Here is a 10,392-nt window from a genome sequence, read left to right on the forward strand (position 1 = left end):
TACTAAATAAAAGAATAATATTACTGGAGTTAAGGTAGGAAATAAAGTTAGTAGCTGGCAAAAACAAAGAAATGAATCTGAAGATGACAAACAGATCTATGGCCAGTAAATAAAAACCAATAGAACAAAAAATCAAATGAAAGTTTTGCCTGTATACAACATGGCAAACTCAGCATAGAAAAAAAAACTAAAAATATATACAAAACTAACATAAAATATATAATATACAATTAGCCTACTTAAATAAAAATTTGCAGCTTCCTTTTTGAAAGAGCAAAAGTTACTTTTTGGTTTCATGAAGGTGGCTGCCAATTTTATATGCATATAATTGTGTGTTATATTTTATGTTAGAATTTTTTAGTTTTTTTTTTGTATGCTGAAGATGCCTTGTTGTATATGGGTGAAATATCCATTTGATTTTTTGTTTTCTTCATTTTGATTTAGACCCATTTGTCATCTTTATGTGACATACAGCCCTATAATTCCCCTCATAAAATCCAAGGTTTTGAAAATTGTTATTTTTGCAAACCAATTTTGAAATAGTGAAAAAAACATTCTTCCTTGAAGTATTCAATACATTAGCCAACAAGCATGGTAAAAACTAGCCTTCTTGAATCAACCAACTTTTTGTGACTTAAGTCATGACTTGCATACACTTAAATGTACTCCATAAGAAAATGACATCTTATCATGATGAAAAGAACAAAGTTGTGACTTAAAGCAAATGTCAACTGCACAAATTTGAATATATTCAAATATATGTCCTGCCAATTCCATAAGAGGACAACATCTTATCAAGATGAAAATACCTATGATATTGTAGAGTTGTGATATCCTTTCAGAGGGAGGTCAAACAATGCACAAGGGCAGAATATATATACAAGACAGAAGGCTTTAGATGCTTAGTCAAGTTTTAGCTTTAAGACAGTCAGGTTTCAGCTTTTCAAGGATTTTGAAGCAGGGTAGAATTATCTCTTAACCTGAATTTATGCTTGTCTGAATACTCAACCTATTAAAGTGCATTTATCAGACAAATTGTATGTAAGTACTGAAATAAAGTTATTGTTCACTACATTGTTTTTGCTTATGTATCTGGATATTAGGTATTATTCTTGCAGCCTCTAGGAATGCTCAATAGGGAATCTATGCAATAAAGGTAGCATAATAAGACCCATTCACCTCTAATATGATTCTCCTGTCAGAAATATTCAATATTATCAATAGTGTACCCCTGCAATAATCCCCTTCCACAATAGGCACCCTGTAATATAGCCACCCATAAAATAAATCCCCCCAATATTCACATTCCACATTTAAAAAAACCTCCTCCTCCCCTCCCTGTAATATTTATATTCATTTCTTTGTTTTTATCATGGCTAGCCAGTTTGTCTTTAGATCTTTTATTTGTTAGGAGCTGGTTTTGTGTTAGATCAGGAATTAAGCAGGGTTATGTTGAATCCCATTGCACTTCCCAACCCCCCATTGCACTTCCTGGCTGAAGGGCCAAGAAACAGAGATCAGCACCACCAGTAAGGACTGTAAAGTCTAATGCTGTATCCTCATTTATGTGGATCATTTTAATGGACTTTGTCTTAAGGAGCATAATAAAGGCAATTGAAGAATGTGGAATCAAATGGGAAAGTAGAAGCCTCTTGTATTTAGATTATGCTGATGACATAAAAATCCTAGATAACAGTGTTGGAAAAATGAATGAGCTTTCAGAGATTTTGTGAGTTCAGGGTGCAAGAATAGGTTTGAAAGTTGATGTTAAGAAGACTAAGGCACTAAGAATAAGCAAAGATGAAAAGGTGATGTTGGGTAACAAGAAGATTGATCAAGTGGACAGCTGCACTTACCTAGGTAGTAATATTAGTAAAGATGGTGGGTGTAATAAAGAATAAGAATAAAGAAGAATAAAAAGGTTAGTTTTTCCTAAACATCTTTCAACTGGATATTTCTTCAAGAACAAAAGGACATGATAAAAAAAAAAACTTTTCAAGAAGTGTGTCAACTCAAGGCTTCATAGCAAATTGTGTTGCTAATCAGGTGGTGAGTCTATGAAGCTTTTTAGACAAGGATATAGTCTCCTCTGCCAGTATTGAGTCATTCAAATCATCAGTTGTAGCAATTATCTTCAGAATCACCTGACTAGTCAGCAAACTACCTTTACTGACTGTTTTGACATAACACCTTAAATTATGTATCCTATATCCAGACCACACAGCCTTTCTATGACAAACAAACAAACATTCAAATGGGGATTTAGACATTTATTTAGACAGTGAAAGCAGGTAAAAAACACTCTAGATATTTTAATCACATATAAAGCAATCATCATCAGCAGAATTACTAAAGTATACACTTTAAAACTAACATATTTATACAGAACAAAATTCTTAACTTCCAGATCATTCACAAAATAATTAAATTCTGGGTCATTCATTTGACTTTTTCAGAGAAGTCTTGATATGTAAATTTCCTTCTTTAATCTTGCCTAAATGTAAAATATATTTACAATTAAGGTGGCAAAGTCTTCTAATTGCAAACAAAATTGGGGCTTATCCCTATTTGAACATTTAATTGTATTTTACTGACTGGCAACTAAAGGATCATCTTAATTCTGACAGGTAAGATTTAAGATAATCTTAAGGTGAAGTCTGCAAACCAAGATTATAATATTGGAAGCTATAGTGATGACTGTGGTCAAGTATGGTTCTGAGATATAGGCACTACAAAATTGAGGAATACTTGCTAGATGTTTCCCACATAAATTTGCCTACATATTGTTTTGGGTACCTGACTGACTGGCTGTAGGCTATTTTAAACAGTAGGCTGAATGAAAAGTGTAGTTCAATCTTGTTTTCTAAGACAATAAAGAAAGAAAGGTTGAGATTACTAGGCCATATTCTATAGATGAAGGATGAGAGATTGGTGAGAATTGTACTTTTTAGCAAACCATCTAGGGCTAAATAGAAAGCAGATCATCCCTGGTTGTAGTGGAAGGATGTCATAAAGAAAGATTTGAGGGTAATGGGACTCCCTAGGAGACTATAAAGAGGGAGGCTTTGACTAGACTGGGATGTAGGAGGAGTATCCATAGCTGTGTTGGCCTCAGGCAGCTTAGTGCTGTAGGTGGCTGTTAGTAGCCTAGTAGTATGAGGCTTAAAATACTTGCTGCAACTCATCAGAGCTGTAGTGTAATATACTCACTAACTGGAAAGCTAATCAACACTTGGTAAATGTGTCACAGTTCATATAATTTACTTACCAACAAAGTGAACATACTACTTGATGCCTTTTTATGCTCTTTATGAATATAATAATCACTTCTATTGCAAATTCAGATATAAGCACTTTTTGAGCTCTTAAAGCATCAAATGATATGTTCACTTTATTGGTATGTCAATTATATGAGCTGTGATACATTTAACCAATACTTTAACAGTCAAATCCCTAAAGAATATCTATTTGACTATACGCTACAATGTTAGCCTACCTAGAAAGTGGATTGTTTCATCATAAAGATTGTCTCAATAAATATAGTCAACAAAGGTTCATCAAACAAGGCTGTAAAGCAAGTACAGACTAGACTACAGTAAAAAATGGTAAAATTCTAGATTAAAGGCCTATGAAAATGATTTCTAGAATTGCTTAGCCAAGAACAAAGGCTTCAAATAGAAAGCTGGTTACTTGTACTTAACATGGATCTACTACAGCTGAAAATAGGCAAATTTACGAAAATAAGAAGAATAATAAGCTAAAGCATACCAAATTGACTTTTTTTTTTAGGCTATCCAATGTGTGAATTGTTAGAAACTTCTAACCGTTTTCGTCAGATGATAAAGTGCGTTTTTGTGTGGAATGATCAGCCCTTTATTCCGTCAAGGTGCGATCGACAATTGTATTACTCTAGCTTGATGAAATCGATCTTTCAATCCAAAAGGAAGAAGCTCAAGCTCTATGGGATGGAAAAACTAATAGCCAAAAAACGCAATGTAATAATCCAAAAACAATTCTTTAAAAATGGATAAATTTTTCTATAATCTTGAATTCGACTCAATCTAATAGTGAGTGAAACCTAAAATACAACTTCTTACACATTTTTGTTACCCCTCTCCATATTCTCCAAAGACAAATGCTAATTTTGAGGTAACTTTGCTAAAAATAATCAAAAGGTTCAATGAGCATACCTCCTGGAATGAAGATGACCCCAAAGGCTTTGGAACAATTATGCAAATTAACAACTGTAAAAAAATGCATCTGCAATATCTTAGGAACATCTAAAGGCATTCAGTTAAAACTTTTGAGAATTTTTAAGGAGCATATTGGATCTAAATGAAAACACTATTTCCATCCAGATTGTCAAAGCTGTATATCTCAGGAATAGGTAATGGTATGTGGTGTAAAATTACAGGGAATATTGAGGGGAATTCCTAAGTAAATCAAAGGCTTTACGTGCATACAGATTGTCATATTATCGTTTGCACAGCATTCCTGGAATGGCTAGATATCTTAAGTTAAATTTAGAGGGAATGTTTACAAGTGTATAGACCAACGGCAGGGCTCTAAGAGTTTAAAGACAGGTCTAAGTGGACCTCAAACTTTCACTAAGGGGGAAGGGGTTGATAAAAAGACAAAGTTTATATATAGGTCATTGGAATTGTATATTTGCAATATCTTTGAGAACGGTTTGGGATCTTGGGAATAGCTTGGGCATCACGTTAAACTTTCAGGGAGGGCTTAGGAAAAGGTGAGAAGCAAGTGGATGCTGATATATATCATGGGTAAGGGGGCATATGAGACACTATGTGTATCTAAACCGTCATGATACCTCACCTATAGAACATATGAAATAGTTCAAAGGACCGATATGAATCTTTAAGGTAACCAATACAAAGTATTTACAATATTTTTGGAATAACATAGGGAATATAAGTGAAAGAAAAAGAAAGGAGATTTGGAAAAGGAAACTTCAAAATTTACCTTGGGAAGGAGAATTAAAAATGTTGGTTCCGACTCACTAAAGTATTTTTGCCTTGAAAACTCTTATGGGACTAATTGTTTATGTATAGCTTATCATCATGGCCAAGTAAAACCATTATACATAGCCAAATTATCAAAATGGTACATTTGTAACATCTTGGGAACGGGTTGATCTATCAAGACATAAATTCAGGGATTTTTAACGAGAGGAAGGAAGAGGGGGGAATGCAAGTTTAATTAAGATTTGGAAAAACACGGTAAGGTAGGGAGGAGACGCTTTATTTTTAAGCCCCTATGGACATTTTTATGTGTTGACGATTAAGTACTGAGGTTAAGGACTTCAGCAAAAGAACTTAACAAATAATTTTTATGTTAGACAATATTAAAATTATTTAATGAAAAACAAAAAAAAAGAGATTTTATAAGCATTTTTAGAGGAAGTTTTTTGTAGAAAAAAGCAACACCAAAATTTACGACAAGAGGCTACTGGGTCATCTTTTCAGTAGAGGCCTCCCCATGACTGAGGAATCATTGATTCTTTCTTGCAATTTTTTTAAGAAAATTTGTTGATTCAATAAATTTGCATGTTTTTTTAACCAAAGCAAAATAATAATTGACAGAAGCGGCTAATTGTTGCCCGTAAAATTGACGAATGAGAATTTCTAAGCTGAACTGGCTTGCCATGACAAAAATACAACAAAGAGAGGTAAAACTTAATGAAAAGACAACAAACGAGACTACAGCCAGTAGAGACAACAGATGAAAGACTAAAACAATATGTATATTTCTCTTGTATACAACCTAGACGTCCACAGCAGAAAAGAAACAAAGATAAAAAGAAAAAAAAACAATAAACTAAAAATAAATAAAACCCCCACCAATATTAACAAATACAATTGTAGCAACTGACCCACTTAGGGAAAAGATGCTATTTGAGTTATTAGGGGTTGTGCTTTCACTGGTGGATAGATCTTACAGGATTTGTTCCCATGAGTTTTTAGATTCTGAATTGTTGTATTTGAAAGATATTTTATTCTGGAATAGTTACCCGATTAAATTCATTAATACAAATAATAAACAACAGACGCCTTAAACATAACAATGTGTTCAGAATTAAATGTGTCTTAAAATTTCATTTCTTTGTCTTTGTCGGGATATAACCCGGGGAGATTTATTTAGTGGGGTGTATAAAATTCCTTATTCTTGCAGAAAGTCTTATAGTGGTAAAACTTACCAGCAATTTCTTGAAAGATTTGTAGAGCATCGCAACTCAATGAAGAAACCCTAAAATTGAGTAAGCTTCCTGAAACTTTTGTTTTGGCTCTAGCTGAACATACGTACTTTCAATACAATTTAATGAGGCCAAAGCTGTTTCTAATGATAGGGATTTTTATCACTGAGTGAGGGAGGCTATAGAAATCAAAAAAATATTATTGCTAATCTTTCGATAAATAGGGACACGAGAAATTTATACATTGAACCATTTTATGATTGTCTTTTCAAAAATGAACCATTAGTCAATAAGGGAATTAAGATTTCCACATAATTACAGGGGCCTAGATTACTTACTGGACCAAAAAGAGTTTCTTCAATAATAGCTAACAAGAGAATTATTTTGCAACAAGTTAACTTAGTTTTAATTTTTGCAGTTTTTTCCTCAGTTGCTTTGATGTTCTCATTGAAATAACTCTAATAGCTTCTTTCCCATTGTATTTATTAATATTGGCGGTGGTTTTACTTGTTTTTAGTTTAGTATTTTTCCTTTAACTAATGGAAAACTTCCAGAAGAAATTTTATAAACAATATTAACGCTCCAAACGAAAGACCCTCTAAACAAAACCCAATTTTTGGAAAAAATTTAACCCGAGTCACGTCAACGACACAGCACTAAAGCAAAAATTGTGGGAATTATTGCGGGAATTTAAGGACGTATTTTTTTTTGGCATATTTGAAGGAGATATTTGTTTAATACAACTTTACGAACACTCTATCCAAACTATCGGGCTTCCAGTAGCAAAATAGCCTTACCGTATTTCTTATAGGCACAAAAACTGGTTAATAAACAAGGTTCAAGAAATGGAAAACAATTATATCATATCTGCAAGCGTAAACCACTATTCTATGTTTATAATCCTAGCTCCAAAGAAAAATAATAGTCTTAGGCTAGTTGTGGATTGTAGGGCCTAAACAAACAAGTTATTAGTGACAAGTTTCTTCTGCCTAGAATGTATGAAATCATTGATTCTATCTCATATAAGGATATAATTTTTACCTCCCTAGATCTTATACAGGGATATCACCAAACTTAAATAGCAGAAAGCGACGTTTAGAAAACTGCATTTCCTACGACGGAATGTGGTAAGGTGAAGGTCCCTAAATCCGTTAATTTTCCTATGCTACAAAAAGAGCTATCCTTTGCTCATTATCGGATTCCGAAAAATTAATCAATGAAACATATTCGGTTTCTGACAAATCTTGGTCAATTTTCTGTTTTTGCGGCTTGCTTCTTCAGAATTCGATGCTCGTTTTTCATTACGACTAGAAATTACCGCTTTTTTTAGATATATGGCCATTGTGACATAAGCTGGATCTCTAATTTCTTGGCTCCTATCCATTCCTGACTCAACTATTTCAGGCAACAAACAATCCATCCAAAATCGCTCAAGTTTTGGAAATACCTTTGTCCAGTACTGCCTTGTTCGTTCAACTATTATTATTTTCCATTCTTCTTGATTATTGTAGACAAGCAGATGACATTGCTCTTGGTTAGTGATCTCTAGTTGGCCTTGAATTTGGCTATAGTATTTATGGTTTACTTTTAGCTGAAGTCTTGAATCCCTGTAGTAGGCCTTTGATACGAGATCCGTTTTTTATAGTTTCCCATAGTGGGATCTTATGTACTGTCTTTACTTTTCGCAGCTCTAGGGCAAATGTAACAATTTCATTCCCACATATAATACTTTTTTTGTGAAAGTGTCAATAATGACCCCTACACATCCTTTGGTTGTGTAGTCATTGCCCTTGCTGCGCTTGTTCCATCCCGCGTCACACACTGCTGTGGTCCAATATGAACTATTCAGAAACCTGTCTTCGTGAACTACTGTTTTCGTGACTCCTCAAATGAAATAATAGCGAACAGTCACCGAAGAATGAAGAGAGAGAGAGAAAGAGAGAGATTTTGATATCTAGCTAAAGAGATTTAGAGCCCAACTAGAACATTCATTCATTCATTCATTCAATTCGGTACTAGAAATATTCAGCAGCGCGCGGGTGCACCAAAGGATTTGTGGCGGTGGTGCACCGGTTTTCAGCACAGGTTCGGTACCGGCCCCGGGGACTTCTTGCTGTCAGGTTCTATGTAAGCTTAAGCGCTTCTGTGTAGACTTGAGAAAATTTGTTAATCCCCAATATGCACTGGTTCTGGGACCATTGCTTTTTCTGAGGCCAAAAGAATTTCAATTATCTAAAGAAAATGAAAATTGCAACTAGGAATTGTACAACATTAAAAAATTTTTATTATATTGACATTTTGATTGACAAATTCAGACACTTCACACTGGACTTATTAGGAGTTTCCAAAACTCAAATCTCTTTGTAGGAAACATGAAGTTAGGTGATTTATAATTGATTTACTAATGCAGTAGGAGTGGGGCTCTTAAACAAGGAAGTAGGGCTCATGATGAATAAGGAAGTGTTGTTTAGGATGTGATGTTTAGGTGATAGATCGTATGAAAATAAAGGGAATGTAAAGAAAGCGAAGAAAAGATCACAATAGAAACTAAGGAGGTGTGAAGTGGAGACAATGGATAAAATTGTCGAAGATCTGGTAAATGTAGTTAGACGGCATAATAGTATAATTTATGCTGGCATGTTAATAAATTGAGAGGGAATATTCAACTTGGATTTTTCCTGGTTAAAAATAAGAGCACGACCACAATTAATGATAAAGAAAGATGGGCCGAATATTTTGAGAATATGCTAAACTGGAGTAGAGCTACAGGAACAGATATAGACGAGAATAACAAATTTTGTGACACAGTAAATATGAAGGATAATTTGTTTCATGGAGAAGAATAAGTGACAGTAATAAAACAATTTTGAAAAGGGGGGGGGGAAGTGCCTAAAATATTAGGAAAACCGCAATTAAACCACTTCATAAGAAAGGTGATAAGAACAAAATTGGTGATTGTAAAGGTACGAGCCTGGTATCTATAAGCAGTAAATTAATTAGTATGATGACACTTTTTTGACTTAGAAATTCTGTAGACAAAGTTTTAGGAAAAGAACAGTGCGGCTCTAGATAGGGTAGAGGATGTATCAACTCCCGATCGGTTAAGCTTATTGCAATTATTTTTTTTAAATCCTTAAAGGATTTTGTCCAAATCCTATGTGAAGATGACATAGAAATAACAAAAATAATTGCAATAAGCTTAACCTAACTTGAGGTTACCCTGCGTTCAGTAATGCAATTATTTAATTTTTTTCATTTTATGCTATGTTAAGAATTATGAAAAAAAAACGATTACAATAAGCTTAACCGAACATTGGGCAAATTTTCACTGTTAGATTGATAATTGAGAAGTGCCTGATTCAGCGTTTGATTCGGCTGACAGGTTGAGGTCTTTGGTCGAGGTCTTATTTTTGTGGAGTATAAGAAACAAATAAATTAAAGTGATTAATGCTATATACAAGAATAGCACTGCTGCAGATAAGGTACGAAATATTGTAAGTAGCTGGTTCCGTATTATATCTGGAGTCAGGCAGGAATGTGTTCTATCCACGGTTATATGGATCATTTAGATGAACTTCGTTTTAAGAAGCACAACAAAGACAATGGGAGAACATGGGTTCAAGCAGACAAGTAAAATTTTCTTGGACTTAGATTATGCGGATGATTTAAGCATCCTAGATGAAATGCTGGTCCAAATGAATAAGCTTTAACATGTTTTGCGAGGTGAAGGTGCTAGAATACCTTTGAAAATAAATGTTAAGAAGACTAAGTTGCTAAGGCTAGGAATTAGTGAGGATAAAAAGGTGATGCTAGGTAACGAAAATATCATTTAAGTTGACAGCTTCACTTACCTAGGTAGTATTATTAGTAAAGATGGTGGATGTAGTGAAGATGTTAAAAGTAAAATAGCCAAGACCCAGGATGCTCTTTCACACCTGAGAAATTTTTTGGAAGGATGGGAACGTAGGTATGCGAGTCAAGATTAAACTATTGGAAGATATATTGATGAAAGTGGTCAAATATGGTTTTGAAGCATGGGCACCCCAAAACCGGAGAAGGATTTGCTAAATGTTTCCCTCAGAAACTACCTACGGATTGTTTTGTTACCCAACTGACTAACCGTATTTCATATAGCAGGCTGTCCAAAAAGGGGTGTTCACTCCTGGTTTCTAGGGCTG

General features: G+C 34.1%; 1 protein-coding gene across 1 annotated transcript in view; it reads right to left on the bottom strand.

Moving 5' to 3' along the window:
• LOC136028725 (maternal B9.15 protein-like) overlaps positions 1–3,838 on the bottom strand; it is a 28,513-nt gene extending 24,675 nt beyond the window's left edge. Inside the window, exon 1 of the mRNA XM_065706596.1 lies at positions 3,769–3,838. The gene's annotated coding sequence lies outside the window, so the exon portion shown is untranslated. The remainder of the gene's footprint in view (positions 1–3,768) is intronic.
• Positions 3,839–10,392: the final 6,554 nt, after the last annotated feature.

The sequence above is a fragment of the Artemia franciscana genome, chromosome 7, assembly GCF_032884065.1.
Source record: "Artemia franciscana chromosome 7, ASM3288406v1, whole genome shotgun sequence".
NCBI lineage: Eukaryota > Metazoa > Arthropoda > Branchiopoda > Anostraca > Artemiidae > Artemia > Artemia franciscana.